The sequence below is a fragment of the Artemia sp. Qi Xiang Cuo genome, chromosome 14 (genome assembly GCF_049724085.1).
Source record: "Artemia sp. Qi Xiang Cuo chromosome 14, ASM4972408v1, whole genome shotgun sequence".
In the NCBI taxonomy this organism is placed as follows: Eukaryota; Metazoa; Arthropoda; class Branchiopoda; order Anostraca; family Artemiidae; genus Artemia; species Artemia sp. Qi Xiang Cuo.
Genome location: NC_142807.1, coordinates 40,906,518 through 40,925,060, shown reverse-complemented (window position 1 = coordinate 40,925,060; position 18,543 = coordinate 40,906,518). Strand labels below are relative to the sequence as shown.

Below are 18,543 nucleotides of genomic sequence, written 5' to 3'. Positions count from 1 at the left end.
CTTCTGCATTATATCTTACACGCGAAAGATGTCAAGTTTGGTTAATGCTAATGAAATAAAATAAAATAGGATGCTAATATAATAGTTTAAAGACAAATATAGGCTATATATTTTCCCATTAGGGGAAGAGGGGGGGGGGTAAAGCATAGCATATAATTAATGCGTAACCTAACCTTGGTACATTTTTTCCCCCTAAACCCTCAAAAACGATATTTTAAATATTGTAAACGTATTGAGAGACCACGCTTTGCGATCCATTTCTCTATTGCAAATACCCGTTTGACTGGTTTCTTTTAGTGCTTCCCGATACATTAAATAGCGGTGTGTAAGATATAATGCACAATTAGTGTATGATTTTATAAATCCAAATGTTGTGAAACATTTTCATGTTAACAAATCAAGTTTCTAGACTATTTATTTAAACAGTAAAGTCATGCTTTCTTTCTGATAAAGACGTCCTAATCGCCTGAGAGCACATTTAGCCTTTCGAAAATAAATCATAGTAAATTCGTATCAGTTTTTTTAACAGGATTTGAAACTAACCAGGAATACAACGAATGATTATAAGGAATTTTGAAAATTTTTTCAAAAAACTTGAAATTTCTTAAGAAAAACAGAACTAAAAAATGGCCCCAACTAACTTCTAACTTCTACTTGAAAGTTGCATGAAACAAAATTTATATTACATGGTTGTACATAGTGAACCAAAAGTGAAACAAAAAGACCAATAAACAGAAATGATTCAAAAAATCAAATGAAATTTATTAAACAAAAGAAAAAACAAAAGCATTTTCTGTGTTTTAATGACTCTCAGTATATCAGAATTTTATAATTAGCAGAAAACTCTAGTTTACGAAAAACAAGCCCTTTTTCAATAAAATACAACGAAAAGATATTTTATCTGTCAGGGTAGAAGTGTTAAGACCTTGTAGGGACCTCCCCCCCAAAGAAATTAAATAATTTGAAATCTTTTATTTAGTTCAATTTCCCATTGAACATGACCTGACAATTTCAATTTCCAATTCAATTTCCTTCTGGGAATATTTAAATAGGGGGGGCCTATGGCTACAGCAATTGATCGACCACCCAGTTGTAATAAAATTATTTTTGAGCCTGATTACTGAATATTTGCGTCATTTTATGCAGATTTAGTTTTGATACAATTTGATTATAGTAGCACACGAAATGTTGCTGATTGAATATATTTTATCACTATATGATTTTTTTGCCAGTATCTACTTCATTGCAAATTGAGTTCCTAATTGCTTTCGAACCTCGTTAAGACACCGATAAGCATTTAATAAGATTTCTTTTTATATACTCGAGTCAACTCTAGCAATTTTCATAGCTGTGGCCACTCCTTACCTCCTAATATCCAGTTAATCTTTCGTCTTTTACTAAAGATTACCGTGAGGAGGGGCACTTGATGAGTCTTAACAAATTTTTGAATGCCGAAAGGCAGACTAATCTATATTCTTGTAGTATGATCTGATATTCCAAGATTACTTATCTGACAAGCCCGACTACTTACCTATAGCGTGTGACAAGACGTAAATGACATGAGAGGTCATTAGGACTACTACTTGAGGAATCGGCCTTGATTAGTGGTCAGATAAGTAACCCTGGTAAATGGGGGACAATTGAAGTCGATGAAGGCAAATATGAACAGAAACTCAATCCTTTCAGAAATTAAAAACACATTGTGAAACTATGGGCAGATTACAAAAAAGTACAGTAACTATGAAGTATGGCACACTTTCCAGGGGTTTCTAAATAAGCTATCAGCTTTTCAGTTGACAAGTTACCGGCTAAGTATTTGTTGTTATCTTTTGTAGATTACATCTGGGGAAGCTAATTTTAAGCGGGTAAGGGATGCTCCAAGGCACTCTTGGCTCGGTGCAATAATGAGCCAAGTCCTAGGTGCTCTTGACTCCCCAGTCTCTTAGGGCCCTCATTCCTCCTTCGTCTAGGACCAGTATCTCCATTTCAGTTTAAGAGGTTCCTTTAAAATGAGGAGCTTTGAGATCTTATAGGGGCAAGTCGTTTCATTTGGGGATTCCATGGGTTTCTAGCCTAATACTATCAAAGATTTTAGTCTCTTTGGTTCCTTATCTTGTTTCTAGACACAATACTCTGTCTGCCGGGAGGGAGGCCGCGATTCAAGAGATAATGCTCTTGGGGAAGGGAAAAGAGAACAAAGAGGCAATTCTCCATATCAAGGGAGAACGAGAATCAAGAGAAAGCGGTCTGTGAGAAAGGAGGTGCCTGGAGCCTAAATGCGAATAGCACAAAAACCCTGTGATTTACCATCTCAAAGTTTTTTCTTCGTTGATACATTCGGGGAGCCTGAAGTATGGCATTCTGACAGCTTAACTAATGATTCCTTGGTCCATATTCATTCAATGAAGAATGAATTCATTTAGTTGATGATTAAAGTGCATTCTGTAAGATATTTTGGTACAAGGCATTGATGTGGTCAAGGCTGGCCCTTGTTTGCATTAATTAAAAAAAAATTCGAAAAATAAGTTTTTCGAAGAAAAGTAAAGGTCATTTTAAACTTAAGCTCAGCAGATACAAAAACCTGTTAAAATTCAAACTCAAAACGACCAGAAATTACTATTAAAGAATAAATGAAACCCAAAACGAACAGAAATTAAATAAACAATCATAGCAAAAAACAGACAACAAGTAATAATATAAATGAACAAATAGATCTTAAAGCGAGTAATGCTTAGATTGAATATGAAAATCAAGCCTCAAACGAAAAAAAATATTTTGCTATTAAAGTATAAATGAAACTTAAAACGAACAAGAATTAAATAAACAATCAATGCGAACAAACATGCAATATATGTTAATGTAAATGAATAAATTAATCTTAAAACGAGTGAAACTTAAATTGAATATGCAAATCAAGTTTGAATCGAATAAAAATAACTACAAACAAGAGTTTGGGTATCGCCTCACTGCAGAAGCCTAAAACCTACTGCTTTATTGGCGCCTTACTGAAAACTGTATGAGTCTTGAACAGTCTTGGAAAGTATACACAAAATCATATTGAATATTAGATATATAATGATATTAATTGTTGAAATCCGTTCAAGATTTTTTTTTTCACTGTAATTTTTATTTCCATTTTCAATGCTATAAGAACTGGAAAAGAATAAATTTGTAATATACAAGTAATTCGTTTTCAGTGAAGCGCCAATGACGCAGAATGCTTTAGGTTTTTACAGTTAAAGAAGGGGGCAGTATCCAAATTTTGTTTGTAGTGAAACTATATTTGTCTTGACCAATCTTGGAAAGAACTAATAAATTAAACTGAATATTTGATGTATAGTGCTGAAAGCTCTATACTACTAATTGCTGAAAGCTCATCTAATTGCTGAATCTAATTGCTAAGCTACTAATTGCTGAAAGCTCATCAGTTCAAAATTTTACTGAATTTTAATATTTATTTTCAATATTTAGTACAAAAGAAAAAAGATTTGTAATATAATTCGTTTTCAGTAAAGCGCCAATGACGTAGTAGGTTTTAGGCTTCTGTAGTGAGGCGATACCCAAACTCTTGTTTGTAGTTATTTTTATTCGGTTCAAACTTGATTTGCATATTCAATTTAAGTTTCACTCGTTTTAAGATTAATTTATTCTTTTACATTAACATATATTGTATGTTTGTTCGCATTGATTGTTTATTTAATTCTTGTTCGTTTTAAGTTTCATTTATACTTTAATAGCAAATATTTTTTTTCGTTTTAATTGAAATTTGTTTTTCAGTTATTTTTATTCGATTCAAGCTTGATTTGTGTTTTCAATTTAAGTTTCACTCGATTTAAGATTTATTTATTCATTTACATTAATATATATTGTATGTTGGTTCGCATTGATTGCTTATTTAATTTTTGTTCGTTTTAAGTTTCATTTATACTTTAATAGAATAATGTTTTTTGTTCGTTTTAAGCTTGATTTTCATATTCAATCTAAGCATTACTTGCTTTAAGATCTATTTATGCATTTATATTATTACTTGTTGTATGTTTTTTGCTATGGTTGTTTGTTTAATTTCTGTTCGTTTTGGGTGTCATTTATTCTTTAATAGTAATTTCTGGTCGTTTTGAGTTTGAATTTTAACAGGTATTTTTATCTGCTGAGCTTAAGTTTAAAATGACCTTTACTTTTCCTTGAAGAAAATATTTTTAGGAAAGGTTTTTTTAAATTAATTTTTTTTAGTTTTTGATTGAAAAAAATTTCAAGTTTTTTATGGCATGGGGGGGGGTGCTTACTGTCCGATTATTCATGACTTTAAAAAACGGATCTAGAACTTTCAATTTAAATCGAATGAGGCTTTTTTCAAAGTCTATACGATGACCTCTTTGATAAAACCTTATATATGAACGATAGACAGCTTGCATAGCTTTTGGAAAGCGATGGACAACAATGAATGGATTGAAAAAATAACTCCAATAAGGGTGCAATTTTGCATCTATCACAGAGTATGTATTTTAACAGAGTATGTATTTGTAATTAGATAATTATAATAGATTTACTATGTGTTCTTCCCACACAAAACTTTACCTTATTAAAGTCTTTGGGGTGGGGGCGGCGTAGTTGACATAAAGAAAAAAACTTTAGCGTAGACAGTAAAAGAGGGGAAGGGTGAGGTTGGAGATTCATCCAATACGGGGCGGAACTTCACTTATCTCCTCCGTTTTTGATTTAGGAGATTAGACAAATTCATTGGGCTGTAGAATGTTGGACCGTTTGAGCTGTAAAAGACGTTAAAATACTTAATAATACATTATATTTTCAGTTATTGCAGGATTGATTTCATAGATTATGGAATGGTGAGCCTCTTGGCCCATCATTTGGGTGAGCCTCAACTCATAATATGCAATTTTGATTAATTGTTCCGTGTTATGTGCATATATTATTCTATATATGTCATTTTGAGTTATACTTTTATCGCATTGCGTTCATTTTCAAGCTTTGAGATAAAAACTGAAACCTTAGCGTAGACAATGGTGAGGGGAAGTCTTCCCCCTCACATGCATAATTGAGCAGCCACAGAGAAAGTAATACAAATGAAAATAATATGTCTTTTGAAAATGTCTTTTTTCAAAAGACACGAACAAAATCGTCTAAGGGAACCTGAAGTGCTATCTCTGATATTTCCTTTGATTCGTTATTCCCATTACTTTCAGATGTAAAATTTAGAATATTATCGAATGGGTTTAGTCGTCCCCTCCCTCAATAATTCACGTTTGAAAAACCCTCCCCTGGGAAATTCCTCCCCCCTCAAAGAACATTTTCTTTTCCTGCTGATAATTCCCCCGCGGTAAATTCCACCCAGCAGAAATTCCCCAGTCGTGGAATATGCTCCCCCAAATATATCCCCCTCAGATAATTTTGGATATTAATAAAAATGGAAGCTGAAATTTCTACTCAACTTTTTAGGTCAGAAGCAATGCTATAGCGTTACCTAAGTAAAGAGCCATAAGGGTTCTGTGAATTAATAGCTATTAATTTTTCCAGGGGCACTTTATGTGGAAGAGGTGGTCACATAAACTTTGGAACGGGGTTCATTGAATTACAAATTAAAATTTATAGTTCCCTTACACCAGGGGCCGATCCAGGATTTTTTAGGCGGGAGCAAAATAGGTTGATCCGATAAACTTGCGCTAGGAGCAAGTTTAATTAACGCAATCTTGCGTTAATTAAGTACGTTAGGGGGGGCGCCCTTTCCCCCTCGACCCTCTCCTGGATCCGCCAGTGCCTTACACTCTCTGTTTCTTTCCTTGTTAGGGAGGAGAGCAGATGCCTAATAGGTGAGTGTTAATACCAAAACATTATAACTCTAATTGGGCTTTCAGGTATAAACAGAATTAGTTCAAAGGAAGGGGTGGGGAAAAAGGGCGTGGGAGGGCTATGTGCCCTTTGATCACTTATGACTCTTAAGAGCTGGACTAGAACTTCCAGTTTCCAATCAAATGAGCCCTCTCTGAAGTTTATACGAGAATCCCTTCCTGCCCCCGGGCCCAGAGGGGCTTTGTCGACGCCAGAGTTTTGTTACTTAACCTTTCAACTATTTTTAACAAAATAGTATTTTTAACCCTTGCATATAACCCTTGCATATTCCCCCCCCCTCTGGGGGGGAAAATAATATAAAAATATTGAAGCTATATCAGATTTATTCATTTATTTATGTTTGCACCGGTTATCTTTATGTTTGTAAGATAGTTAATTTCAATTTCTGTTCGTTCGGAGTTTTGTTTATTCTTTAACAGTAATTTCTGGTCTTTTTGAGTTTTAACTATAATAGGAATTAATTTCTGCTGGTCCTGAGTTCAATATGGCTCTTTACTTTTCTTCCGAAACTTATTTTTATGTAAGTTTTTTTTTTAATTATTAATAATAAAACATTGAAGGCTTATGGCCTTTGCTATAGACAGCTTAATTACATGCCTCTGATAAATCAAACGTTATTATTTCACGCAACAATGAATGGATCGAAATAATAGCTTCTTAAAAAAGTAGTTAGGCTATTCCATTTCTTGATGCAAAAAGAACAGGATCGTTTTGATTAGACTATTTTTTGGATTTTTTGTGCAACAACAATTTAGCATTTATCGCAAAGTATGTATTTTAACCTTATGTTAAATACGGCTATAGTTTTAAGTATTTTATAATAGATTTACTATGTGTTCTTTCCACACGAAAGTTTACCTTATTAAAGTCTTTGGGGTGAGGGCACCGTAGTTGGCATAAAGAACAAAACTTTAGCTTAGACAGTAAGAGAGGGGGAGGGTGAGGTTGGAGATTCATCCAATACGGGGCAGAACTTTAATTTTATCCTCTGTTCCCGATTTAGGAGATTAGATTGGGCTGTAGAATGTTTGACCGTTTGAGTTGTGAAAGACGTTAAAATACTCAAAAATATTTTATATTTATAGTTATCGCAGGATTGATTTCATAGATTGTGGAATGGTGAGCCCCCTGGCCCATGATTTGGGTGAGCCTCAACTCATAATATGCAGTTTTGATTAATTGTTCCGTGTTATGTGCGTATATTATTCTATATATCTTATTTTGAGTTATACTTTTATCGCATTGCGTTCATTTTTAAGCCTTGAGATAAAAACTAAAACCTTAGCGTAGACAGTGGTGGGGGGAAGTCTCTACCCGCCCATGCATAATTGAGCAGCCACAGAGAAAGTAATACAAATGAAAATAATCTTTCAACAGAAAAAAATTAATTAAAAAAACTAAAATAACTTTACAAAAGAGATAACCATTAACAAGCACTATATAAGGCTATCGTCACATTTATGCTACAAATGGGAGGATATTAGGGGGTCCGGTTTAATCCCAAAGGGTGGACGGACGGGGCTCGCTGTGCACAACCTTCCCGTTGATGGCCCTGTTTTCACTAATCTTAGTGCACAACTAAAAAACAAAAAACATCGAAACCTTATTGCCTTTATGACCTTTAGTTTTCTATTGTCTAAAACTTAGTAAAATAAGAAAATTAATTTAAAAAACTAAATTTATTTATTAATTTACATTAATATCTATTGCATGTTTGTTTGCATTGATTGTTTATTTAATGATTGTTTCATTGTTTATATGCCCCCAGGGCATAACTTACAACGCCTACCCTCGGTCCCTGGTGGGCTGTGTCGACACCGGAGTTTTTTGCGATCAGAACTTTGAACTATTTTAACAAAATGTCTATCTTAAAATTTTTATCTGATGCATTTGGGGCGTGGACGAGGGGGGCTAGTCGCCCTCTAATCTCTTTTGACTCTTAAAAAGTGAACAAGAACTTTCAATTTCCAATCAAATGAGCCGTCTCTAAAGTTTATACGAGCATTCCTTCCATAAGAAATAATGGGAAGGATTCGGAGAATCCTTAAATTACAACCCTTCCCCTGAGGGTTGTGGGGGAGTTGTCATCCTCAAAGACCTAATTTCCAGAACTTAAAAGTACGTTTAATAAAATGGCTCTCTCAAAATTTTTATTGGATGTGTTTGGGGAAAAGGTGGGCGTGAGAGGGGGGTTAGTTGCCCTCAAGTCACTTTTGACTCTTAAAAAGGGCCCTAGCCCTTTGAATTTCCAATCGAATGAGCCTTTTTTGAAGTTTCTACGGTACCGTCTTCTATAAAAACCTTATATGTCCCCCAAGGGTATAACTTAAAACCCTTGCCTTGAGGGTTGTGGGGAAGTGTCCTCCTCAAAAACATATTTTCTATCTAAAAATCAACTACGCTAAACAAAAAGGCTATCTCAAAATTTTGATTGGATGAATTTGGGGGAATGATGGGTGTGGGGAGGGGCTAGTGGCCATCCAATCACTTTCGACTATTAAAAAGGGCACTAGCCCTTTGAATTTCCAATCGAATGAGCCTTTTTTAAAGTTTCTACGACAACGTCTTCTATAAAAAACTTTATATGCCCCCAGGGCATAACTTAAAACCCTTGCCCTGACGGTTGTGGGGGATTGTCCTCCTCCAAAACATATTTTCTATCTGGAAATCAACTACGCTGAACAAAATGGCTATCTCAAAATTTTGATTGGATGTGTTTGGGGGAATGATGGGCATGGGAGGGGGCTAGTTGCCCTCCAATCACTGTCGACTATTAAAAAGGGCACTATCCCTTTTAATTTCCAATCGAATGAGCCTTTTTTGAAGTTTCTACGACAACGCCTTCTATAAAAACCTTATATGCCCCCAGGGCATAACTTAAAACCCTTGCCCTGAGGGTTGTGGGGGAGTGTTCTCCTCAAAAAGATATTTTCTATCTTGAAATCAACTACGCTGAACAAAATGACTATCTCGAAATTTTGATTGGATGTGTTTGGGAGAATGATAGACGTGGGGGGGCTATTTGCCCTCCAATAATTTTCGACTATTAAAAAGGGCACTAGAACTCTCGATTTCCAATCGAATGAGCCCCCTTTGAAGTTTCTACGATGACCCCTTCCATATGAAGTGCCTCTGGAAAAAAAATAAAATAAATAATTAAACATTGGAGCCGTAGGGCCTTTACTATAGGTAATGCTACAGTGTTACCTCTGATAGCAGGCTTTGTTGTAGAACCGATCTAAATTTTACAGAAATCCATTTTTCCCTAGAGAAAGAAGACTTTGTGAGGGGCCCATGGGCCTGTACGAGATTGGAAGGAAAGAATTCCTTTATTTATTTTTAAGCCCTTAGATGTTGTAAAAGCGAGCAAGGTTCAAGCTACATTTAGTCATCTTTTCTTTCGTCTTAGAAATTAATTAAATAAAAAAAAACAATTTTTTTTTAACTGAAAGTAAGGAGCGACATTAAAACTTAAGACGAACAGAAATTATTCCGTATATGAAAGGGGCTGTCCCCTCCTCAACGCCTTGCTCCTTACGCTAAAGTTTTTTATTGTTTTAAAAAATAAAGTTTGGGACTGAGTCAAACTTTAGCGTATAGAGCGAGGCGTTGAGGTGGGGACCGCCCCTTTCATATACGGAATAATTTCTGTTCGTTTTAAGTTTTAATCGCGCTCCTTACTTTCAGTTAAAAAAAATTTGTTTTTTTTTATTAGTTTCTAAACGTTGTTGAATTAATGCAGCTTTGATTTTGGCTCATCGTACATGAATAATTAGAATGAAATTTGCATATTAATTTTACTTGTTTTGGCTAAATGGCTTTCTCGAAATTTTGTTCAATCCTTACTTACGAATTAGCTTACGCAACGAACTTCTATATTTGTATGTTTTTATTACGTATATTAGGGAGTTTACCCCTAGTAAATACCTCGCTCTTTACTCTAAAGTTCGAAATTTGTTCGAGTTACAAACCCCTGAATCACAAAGGCCGTTTAATTAGAATAGATAGCTCTTTTGAAAGTACTAAAAAAAATTCTGCGTGAAGGGCGAGGTACTGACTAGGCGGCGAACCCCTTCGTTTTTTTATTTAATTTCTGATCGTTCTTTTATATAATGCTGGGAAATCCAGCGCCCCTTTATAAAAATTTCCCTTGCCCCAAGGAAACATCCTCCATGGAAAGATCATTCTCCGTAACCCCCTCCTCTGACCCCCCCCCCCCAGAAAAAATCCCTTCTGAAACGTCTGTGTACTTTCCATTAACCAATACTATATGTAAACAATAGGCAAAGTTCATAACTTGCAGCCCTTCCCCGGGAAATGTGGAGGATGAAGTCATCTTCAAAGGCATATTTATTAGATGTGGACTATGTGGATTTATTAGACTATGTTGACGAAATGGCTATCTCAAAATTTTGATTGGGTAACTTTGGGAAAAAAATGAGCGTGGGAGGGGGCCAAGTTGCCCTCTAATTTTTTGGTCACTTAAAAAGGGCACTAGAACTTTTAAATTCCGTTCAGATGAGCCCTCTCACGATATTCTAGGACTACTGGATCCATACGATCACCTCTGGGGAAAACAAAACAAAAACAAATAAACACGCATCTGTGATCTTTCTTCTGGCAAAAAAATACAAAATTCCACATTTTTTTTAGATAGGAGTTTGAAACTTCTATTGTAAAGTTCTCTGATACGGTGAATCTGATGGTGTGATTTTCATTAACGTTCTAGGACTTTTAGGGTTGTTCCCCGACTTTTAGGGTTGTTCGAAAATAAGGCAAATTTTCTCAGGCACGTAAATTTTGATGGGTAACATTAACATTAATAAAGCTTATATATTTGAAATCAGCATAAAAATCTGATTCTATTGATGTATCTATTGGTATCAAAATTCCGGTTTTTAGAGTTTTGGTAACTAGCACAAGTCCATACACAATATTACTCCATAGGACATTGATCTTCTACACTTGAAAAATCAAAAGATACTACCATCTTGGAATGCAACTTCCCTCGTACTACTTTGTTTCTACTAAGTCTTTCTAGCTCGAGTCCATCTTATAGGACTTTTGTTTAATTGTCTATTGCTTTTCTACGGATCAAAGCTTAGGGTTCTTTAATAAGTTTATAATCAAATTCTACTATAAAACGGGAATTATACTTTAAGGCCATCTATTCCTCAATACAGTGTTCTGGGTACATTGTTAGTAATAAGATGGAGTTATGGGATTAATCAGGTGAATGACAAATAAAAAGGAAAAATACTAATAAGAATAAAGCAAGTAATCATTTACTTAATGAAATCTCACTATATTGTTTCTGCGTGTTATGCTTGGGTGATTAAAAATTTAGCTGTTATGTCGATCTTTGGAGCAAATTTTGTCAAGTCACAATACAAGTTGTTTTATTATCAAGTACCATGGGTGAAGAATACCAGTAGCTTTAATTGGGGGGGGGTTCTGCATTCCCCCTTCCAGATTCAAGAAAGTCTTTTTGTTGTATTATTATTGAAAAAGAGCTTGTTTTTTTTTTTCGTCTTTTTGTTAAAGAAACTGAAAAAACAACGAACTTTCCCTCCCTGGATTATGAAGAATACTCCTCCCCTCCAGAGGGCCGGGTCCAGAGTTTCTTTTTGGAGGGGGGGTAGGGTATAAAATTGTTAAAAAAAGACTTATCGAAAATCTTTTTAAATGCATTGCGTTACGTTTTAACGTATCAGACAAAAATATCGGGGGGGGGGGGGCACTGGATATTGCCTAGCCTCTTTAACTTTCGTGAATTGACGCCATTGATCGTCACCAGTGGTGTTCACTGGGAAATTGAACTAAATCAAAATATATTATTTTCAAATCATTTAACTTTCTTTGGGGGGGGGGTCCCCTAGAAGGTCTTTACACTTCTACCCTGATAGATAAAATATATTTTCGTTGTATTTTATTGAAAAAGGGCTAGTTTTTCGTATTTTAGAGTTTTCTGCTAATTATAAAATTCTTATATACTGAGAGTCATTGCAACGAAGAAAATGCTTTTATTTTTTCTTTTGTTTAATAAATTGCATTTAATTTTTTTTGCATCATTTCTGTTTGTTGGTCTTTTTGTTTCCCTTTTGGTTCACTATGTACAATCATGTAATTTAAATCTTGTTTCATGCAACTTTGACTAGAAGTTAGTTCTTTGCGCCTCTCTGGGGCCATTGTTTTAGTTGTGTTTTTATAAGAAATTTCACGCTTTTCGACAGCTTCTTTAAACTCCTGGTAATTAGTCATTGTATTCCTTGTTAGTTTCAAATCCTGTTAAAAAAAAAAAAAAAAAAAAAACTGGTATAGATTAATGGTAATATTTAAATTGATATTGCATACCGCTAAATACTCTTGGAGAAATAGATCAAATAAGAGGACCATATACCCGGCTATAATAGTTTTTGAGACAAAACCGGTCGACATGTTTGCAAATTAGGGGGGTGGGGGGGGGTAAAGCCTAGCATAAATTAAATACGTAACCTAGGTAACTTCCCCCCCCGCTAAACCCAAAAAAAAACAGTATAAATATTGTAAATTCAATGAGAAGCCACGCTTTGCGATCAATTTAGATAGCAATTACCTGCTTGCGAGGTAATTGCGAGAGTCTACAGCGGTGTTTACCATTAAGTAAAACAGTACCGAATTTACTATGATTTATTTTTGAAAAGCTAAATGTGCTCTCAGGTGATTAGGATGTTCTTATCAGAAAGAAAGCATACTTTACTAACTAAATTAATAATCTAGAACCTTGATATGTTGATATGAAAATGTTTCACAACATTTGGATTTATAAAATCATACGGTAATTTTGCATTATATCTTACACACCGCTATATACTGTATGGGGAAACACTAAAGGAAACCAGTCAAACGGGTATTTGCAATAGCGAAATGGATCGCAAGGCGTCGTTTCTCAATGCGTTTACAATATTTAAACTGTCGTTTTTTGGGGTTTAGGGGGGGGAGATACCTAGGTTATGTTAGGTTATGTATTTAATTTATCCTATTCTTTACCCACCCCCCCTTAATGGGCAAATATGTAGCCCAAATTAGTTTCTAAACTATTATATTTGCATCCTATTTTATTTCATTAGCATTAACCCAACTTGACTTCTTTCGCGTGTAAGATATAATGCACAAGTACCAATCATATTTATTTGGCTTTTGAGCTGCCTTGATCATGAAGAAGGCGCTCCAGGGGCGCAATTTGCTATGAGGCAGGAAGGCTGCCCCCTCCAGGCCTAAGCTTGACTCCTTTTCAGACCTCAGTTTGTCCCCCAAGCTGAAATTCAGTTTCTCCAAAATGTCTTGTCAAAACTTAGATAGGCCTGCATAATTCAAGGATCCAGATAAACATGTCAATTTTTTTAGTATATCTTTGTCTGATTTTGGTATTTTGAATGACAATTTTGTCCAAGTCTTGATTGTAAATTTTTCCGTTTACCATTCAAATTTTGAGATAAAATCTTTGATGTTACGGGAAATGTTTTATGTTGTTTATAAAAATCTAAAAACAAAGTGATAAGATAATTGAATGCTATTTGAGCATTACAACCGAAATTAAATCTGCGACAAACTTTGTTACTTGTATTGTCATAAATTCTTTGACAATCCATATTGAATTATCGCTTTTCGGCCAGAGTTGCCACCGGTGACACTTTCGTGGCACTTTTGGCACTTTTCTTTTTAAATGGCACTTTTCGGAAAACATGACACTTTTTAGCAAAATTGGCACTTTTTTTCCCAAGTAGCACTTTCTTAAAGCCAGTCTCCATATGGCAGATTCTGCAAATCTGCTAGGCCAATCTGCAAATTTTATTTCAATAAAGACTTCTTTTCCGGCTCCGTATTGGCAGTTTGCAAATACTGCGACCTTCGATGTTGCTTTTTCTGCAAGATGGCAGATTTGCAGAATCTGCCAAATGGAGACTGGCTTTTACAAAAAAGAGATTTTTTCAGACAAAACCAGAAGGAAACTGTCAATGTAGATATGCATCGATATCCTGTTTTCTTTCATTTTTCCATCTCTCTGTTTTCAAATTCAGAAACGCTCTATTGCTATGTTAATGCTCCATCATATTAATCATAAATCTTGTGCTTCCTCATCATCACATTAATCATACCCAGTGATCTTCGGTACGAAATACTTAGCAATGAAGAGGACAGACACACACAGTTAACTGCATTGTGGTGGAGAAGCCTTCAATTGTTTTCAGTTGTTTCGTTCAACTATTTTGTGTTGTTGCAATAATTTTTTGGCTCGTAGATGATAAGGTACTCAAGCGGTTTGCAGTTCTTGAGTGGGTCCGAATCCAATTTTTATGTTTTACTAGTTGAGGGTCGACTACTATTGAAAGAAGAAAAGAGCAAGAAAAGCTAAGAGCGCATTTTTGCGCCACTATGTTAATAGCTGTTACTATGTTAACCAGTCACTGGGCCAGTGACTGCTCAACTTTACGCGTCTTTTCATCGATTTCAGTGACTGGAGCTCTTGAAGCCCAGTGACTGAAAAGTTCACTGATGACGACATCACCCAACGACTCAGTGACGCAAAAACATCCACTGAGCTCACTGGTGCCCCACAAGAATATCCAGTGACCAGCGATGCAAAAATGCGCTGTAACATTTCCGTTCATATTTTTCATATTTCTTCTTTGAACCCTTGGTAATGAACGAATGAATAGACATGCATAACCACCATACTAAAAACAAAATGATAACAAAACATCCACTATCTTAAATCCAATGCGATCATTAGCAAAATCACAGTCTAATTTCACTTTTTTTTCTTACTTAAGTTTATGTTACATCATTACATAAATTGAATTCTGACGCACTTTCTCATTTTAGTTATTTCATTCCCACTAATTTTTGAATGTAAATGTTCTTTCATACTGGTACTCTAAATTCTCTTTTTTTATTAGAAAGGTGCTTTCATATTGATACTTAAAACGCTCGTTGACTGTTCCTATGCTCTGGAGACAATGGAAATAAAATTTACCGGGAATGGCGGGAGTTCTCGAGAAACCAATTCTATTCAGGTTGTGATAAACAGATTAGACGGTATATCTGTCTGATTGAAGTCTTTTTTTGTCCACTATTTCGTAATTTCGCAATAATTCGTAGGCTCGTAGAATAGGAAGCAGCCAAGTAGTTCGCAATTTTTGAGTGGGTCCAACTTCAATTTTTATGTAGTACAAGTTGAGGATCGACCGCAATTCAAAGAAGAAAAGAGTAAGAAAAGCAACATTCCCATTTGGATTTGTCATGTTTCTTTTTCAAACCCTTGGCGGTATTAAATGTTTGTTGCATTGTTTCATAAAATGAATTTGGACGCACTTCCTCCTTTTAGGTTTTTCCTGGTCCCGAAGTTTTGAGTGTAATAAGTCATAATTTCCTTAAGTTTTGTCTCCTATATACCTCAGCAGAAGGATATCCTAAAGTTTTTGCCAAATAAAAAAAAAATGAAAGAGTTAGTGTCTGATCGACTATTAGTTGTATTTATCATAGGGTCATCGATAGCTGCGATCTATGTTCGTGGCATTCTCTTCAAAATGTTCGGGAAAAAGAAAAGTTTCAAGTATCTGAACGCACTGTAATAATCCAGATAATCCATTTTATGGAAAAACTGGATGAAAAAGTCTCAATGTAGACGACTATTGCTGTCCCTATTTCCGTTTTCTCGAAAGAAAAAATGCTGACGGGTTTTCCTCTTTTCTTTTTTCGTTCCTTCTTCACGCTATGAGTAAAGACTACTCAGAAAACAAGAGAAGAAAGTGCTATGTGGGACAAATTCCCATTTTATATAGTAACCACCATTTGCGTCTTAGTGGGCTTTTAGGAGCGAGGTGGGGACTGGAAAGTTGACAAGAGTGGAAGTGCTGCGCATAGCGGAGAATTTATCTGATGTGTATAATATCTTCAAGCAGGACTTCAAGGATCTCCAACTCTACATGAGATATATAGATGATTGCTTAATAATTTGGAATGGGACAGAAGACAAATGAAGATCCTTTCTCAATATTTTTAACCAGCAGGATCCAGATATAAAGTTCACCATTGAACTTGAAAATAACCACAGTTTACCCTTCTTAGATGCTCTCATTACCAAACTGGAAACTAGGTTTGACTTGAGTGTATATAGAAAGCCAACTCATAGTGATAGATATCTGAGATATGACTCTTATAACCACCCAATAGTTAAAAATTCTGTAGTCTATTCGTTGGTTGATAGAGCGTTTGTAGTGTGTTCCTCCGATTTGGAGCTGAAGGCTGAACTTGATTATATAAAAGATGTTCTTATAGGCAATGGCTAACATGTTCTATAGGTAATGGAAAGTTGACAAGAGTGGAAGTGCTGCGCAAAGCGGAGAATCAGTAACACCTAAGTAAAATCAATTTTACTTTTTTATAGTTGATAGATGGCAATAGAGCCGACTTTTCATGTTGGAGAATTTAAAGAAGCGGAAAACCGGGCGGAGGTGATCCCAATCGGATTGGCCAATATTTCTATTTGAAAAGCTGGTTGATACCAACGCGAACGATGCAAAGTGTCGCAAGCGGCAAATTTTTGGAAAATGACACTTTTTATACGAAAATGACATTATTTTGCCACCCAAAGTGGTACCAAAAAAACTGCTGAGTGGCAACCCTGTTCTCGGCCTTTTGGCTAAGATCAAAGTGTAGTATTTGTTCTTATCAGCTTAATATCTGACAGGGTCGCTACATGGGGCCCAGAATATTAAACTGATTTTTGGAAACCGGGGGGATGTCGGGGCTTACACTGTTCCCTTCAGACGTTGGTCCGGTATTACAGTACCTCCAGGATCGCCGCAGCCCTTTCGAGGGGAAATCAAAGTCCATGAACCCTAATCATTGATGTGTATTAATTAAAAAAAAAATATTTTCCACAAATTAAGTTTTTCAAAGAAAAGTAAAGAACTCCATTAAACCAACAATAAGCAAAAATAAAATCAAATAGTCTGCCAAGCGTAAAACTTCCACAAATCAGCATCGATAAACAAATGAAACCCAAAACGAACAGAAATTACAATAAATAACCGATTCAAACTCAAAACGAACAGAAACTAACAGGAGTAGGGTTCAAAACCCCTATGCCTTCACAAGGCCAGAACATAATTTGCACTTTACTGAAAAAAAACAAATGAATGTGCATTGTCAGTTTAATATACATATACTGATATTTAGTAATCAAAATGTTAATATTATTTGATTTATTAAAGTTATAAAAGTGCAAACATTTATATTTTTTCAGTAAAGTGCAAATTATGTTTCAAACACCTAATTTCTAAAACTTTTAAAAACGTTGATAAAATGGCTATCTACAAATTTTGAATGGCTATCTACAAAATTTGAACACTTTCGACTACTAAAAAGGCCACTAGCCATTTCAACTTTCAATCGAATGAGCCCTTTTTGAAGTTTCTACGACGACTCATTCTATAAAAACCTTATATGTCCCCAGGGCATAACTTACAACCCTTGCCCTAGGGGCTGTGGGGGGAGTATCCTCCTCAAAAACATAATTTCTATCTGGAAATCCACAACACTGAACAAAAAGGCTATCTAAAAATTTTGATTGGATGTGTTTGGGGAAAAGGTGGGGGAGAGAGGGGGGCTAGTTGCCCTCAAATCACTTTCGACTATTAAAAAGGGTGCTAGACCTATGAGTTTCAAATCGAATGAGCCCTATTTCAGGTTTCTACGACAAAGATTTCAATAAAACTTATATGCCCCTAGGGCATAACTTATAACCCTTGCCCTGAAGACTTTGGGGGAGTGTCATGCTCAAAGGTATAATTTCCTGAACTTTAACTGCGTGGAACAAAATGAGTATCTCAAAATTTGATTGGATGTGTTTGGGGAAATGGTGGGCATGGAAGGGGTGTTAGTTGCCTTCCAATTGCTTTTAACTATCAAAAAGGACACAAGCCATTTCAATTTATAGTCGAATGAAACCTTTTTGAAGTTTCTACGACAACGCGTTCTATAAAAATTTTACATGCCCCCAGGGCATAACTTATAACCCTTGTCCTGAGGGCTGTGAGGGGGGTTGTCATCCTCAAAGACCTAATTTACAGAACTTAAAACTACGTTGAATAATGTGGCTATTTCAAAATTTTGATTGGATGTGTTTGGGGAAAAGGTGGGCGTGAGGAGCGGGTTAGTTGCCCTCCAATCACATTCGACTATTAAAAAGGGCATTAGCCCTTTAAATTTCTTATTCAATGAGCCGTTTTTGAAGTTTATACGAAAACACCTTCTATAAAAACCTTATATGCCCCCAGGGCATAACTTACAACCCTTGCCCCGAGGGTTGGGGGGGAGTGTCCTCCTCAAAAACATATTTTCTATCTGGAGATCAACTACGCTGAACAAAATGGCTACCTCAAAATTTTGTTTGGATGTGTTTGGGGGAATGATGGGCGTGGGGGTGGGGGCTAGTTGCCCTCCAATCACTTTCGAATATTAAAAAGGCCACTAGCCATTTGAATTTCCAATCGAATGAACCTTTTTTGAAGTTTCTACGTCAACACCTTGTATAAAAACCTTATATGCCCCCAGGGCGTAACTTAAAACCGTTGCCCCGAGGGTTTTGGGGGAGTGTCCTCCTCAAAAACATATTTTCTATCTGGAAAGCAA

The 18,543-nt window shown here is 35.6% G+C and overlaps 1 non-coding gene and 1 pseudogene across 1 annotated transcript; both read left to right on the top strand.

Annotated features, from left to right (window-relative positions):
• The first annotated feature begins 1,345 nt into the window (after positions 1-1,345).
• LOC148944474 (U5 spliceosomal RNA) lies at positions 1,346-1,461 on the top strand (annotated as a pseudogene).
• A 15,066-nt stretch (positions 1,462-16,527) lies between these two features.
• On the top strand, positions 16,528-16,721 carry LOC148944473 (U2 spliceosomal RNA). Its single transcript, XR_016142899.1, has one exon. It is a non-coding gene; the product is annotated as a U2 spliceosomal RNA (small nuclear RNA).
• The last annotated feature ends 1,822 nt before the right edge of the window (positions 16,722-18,543 follow it).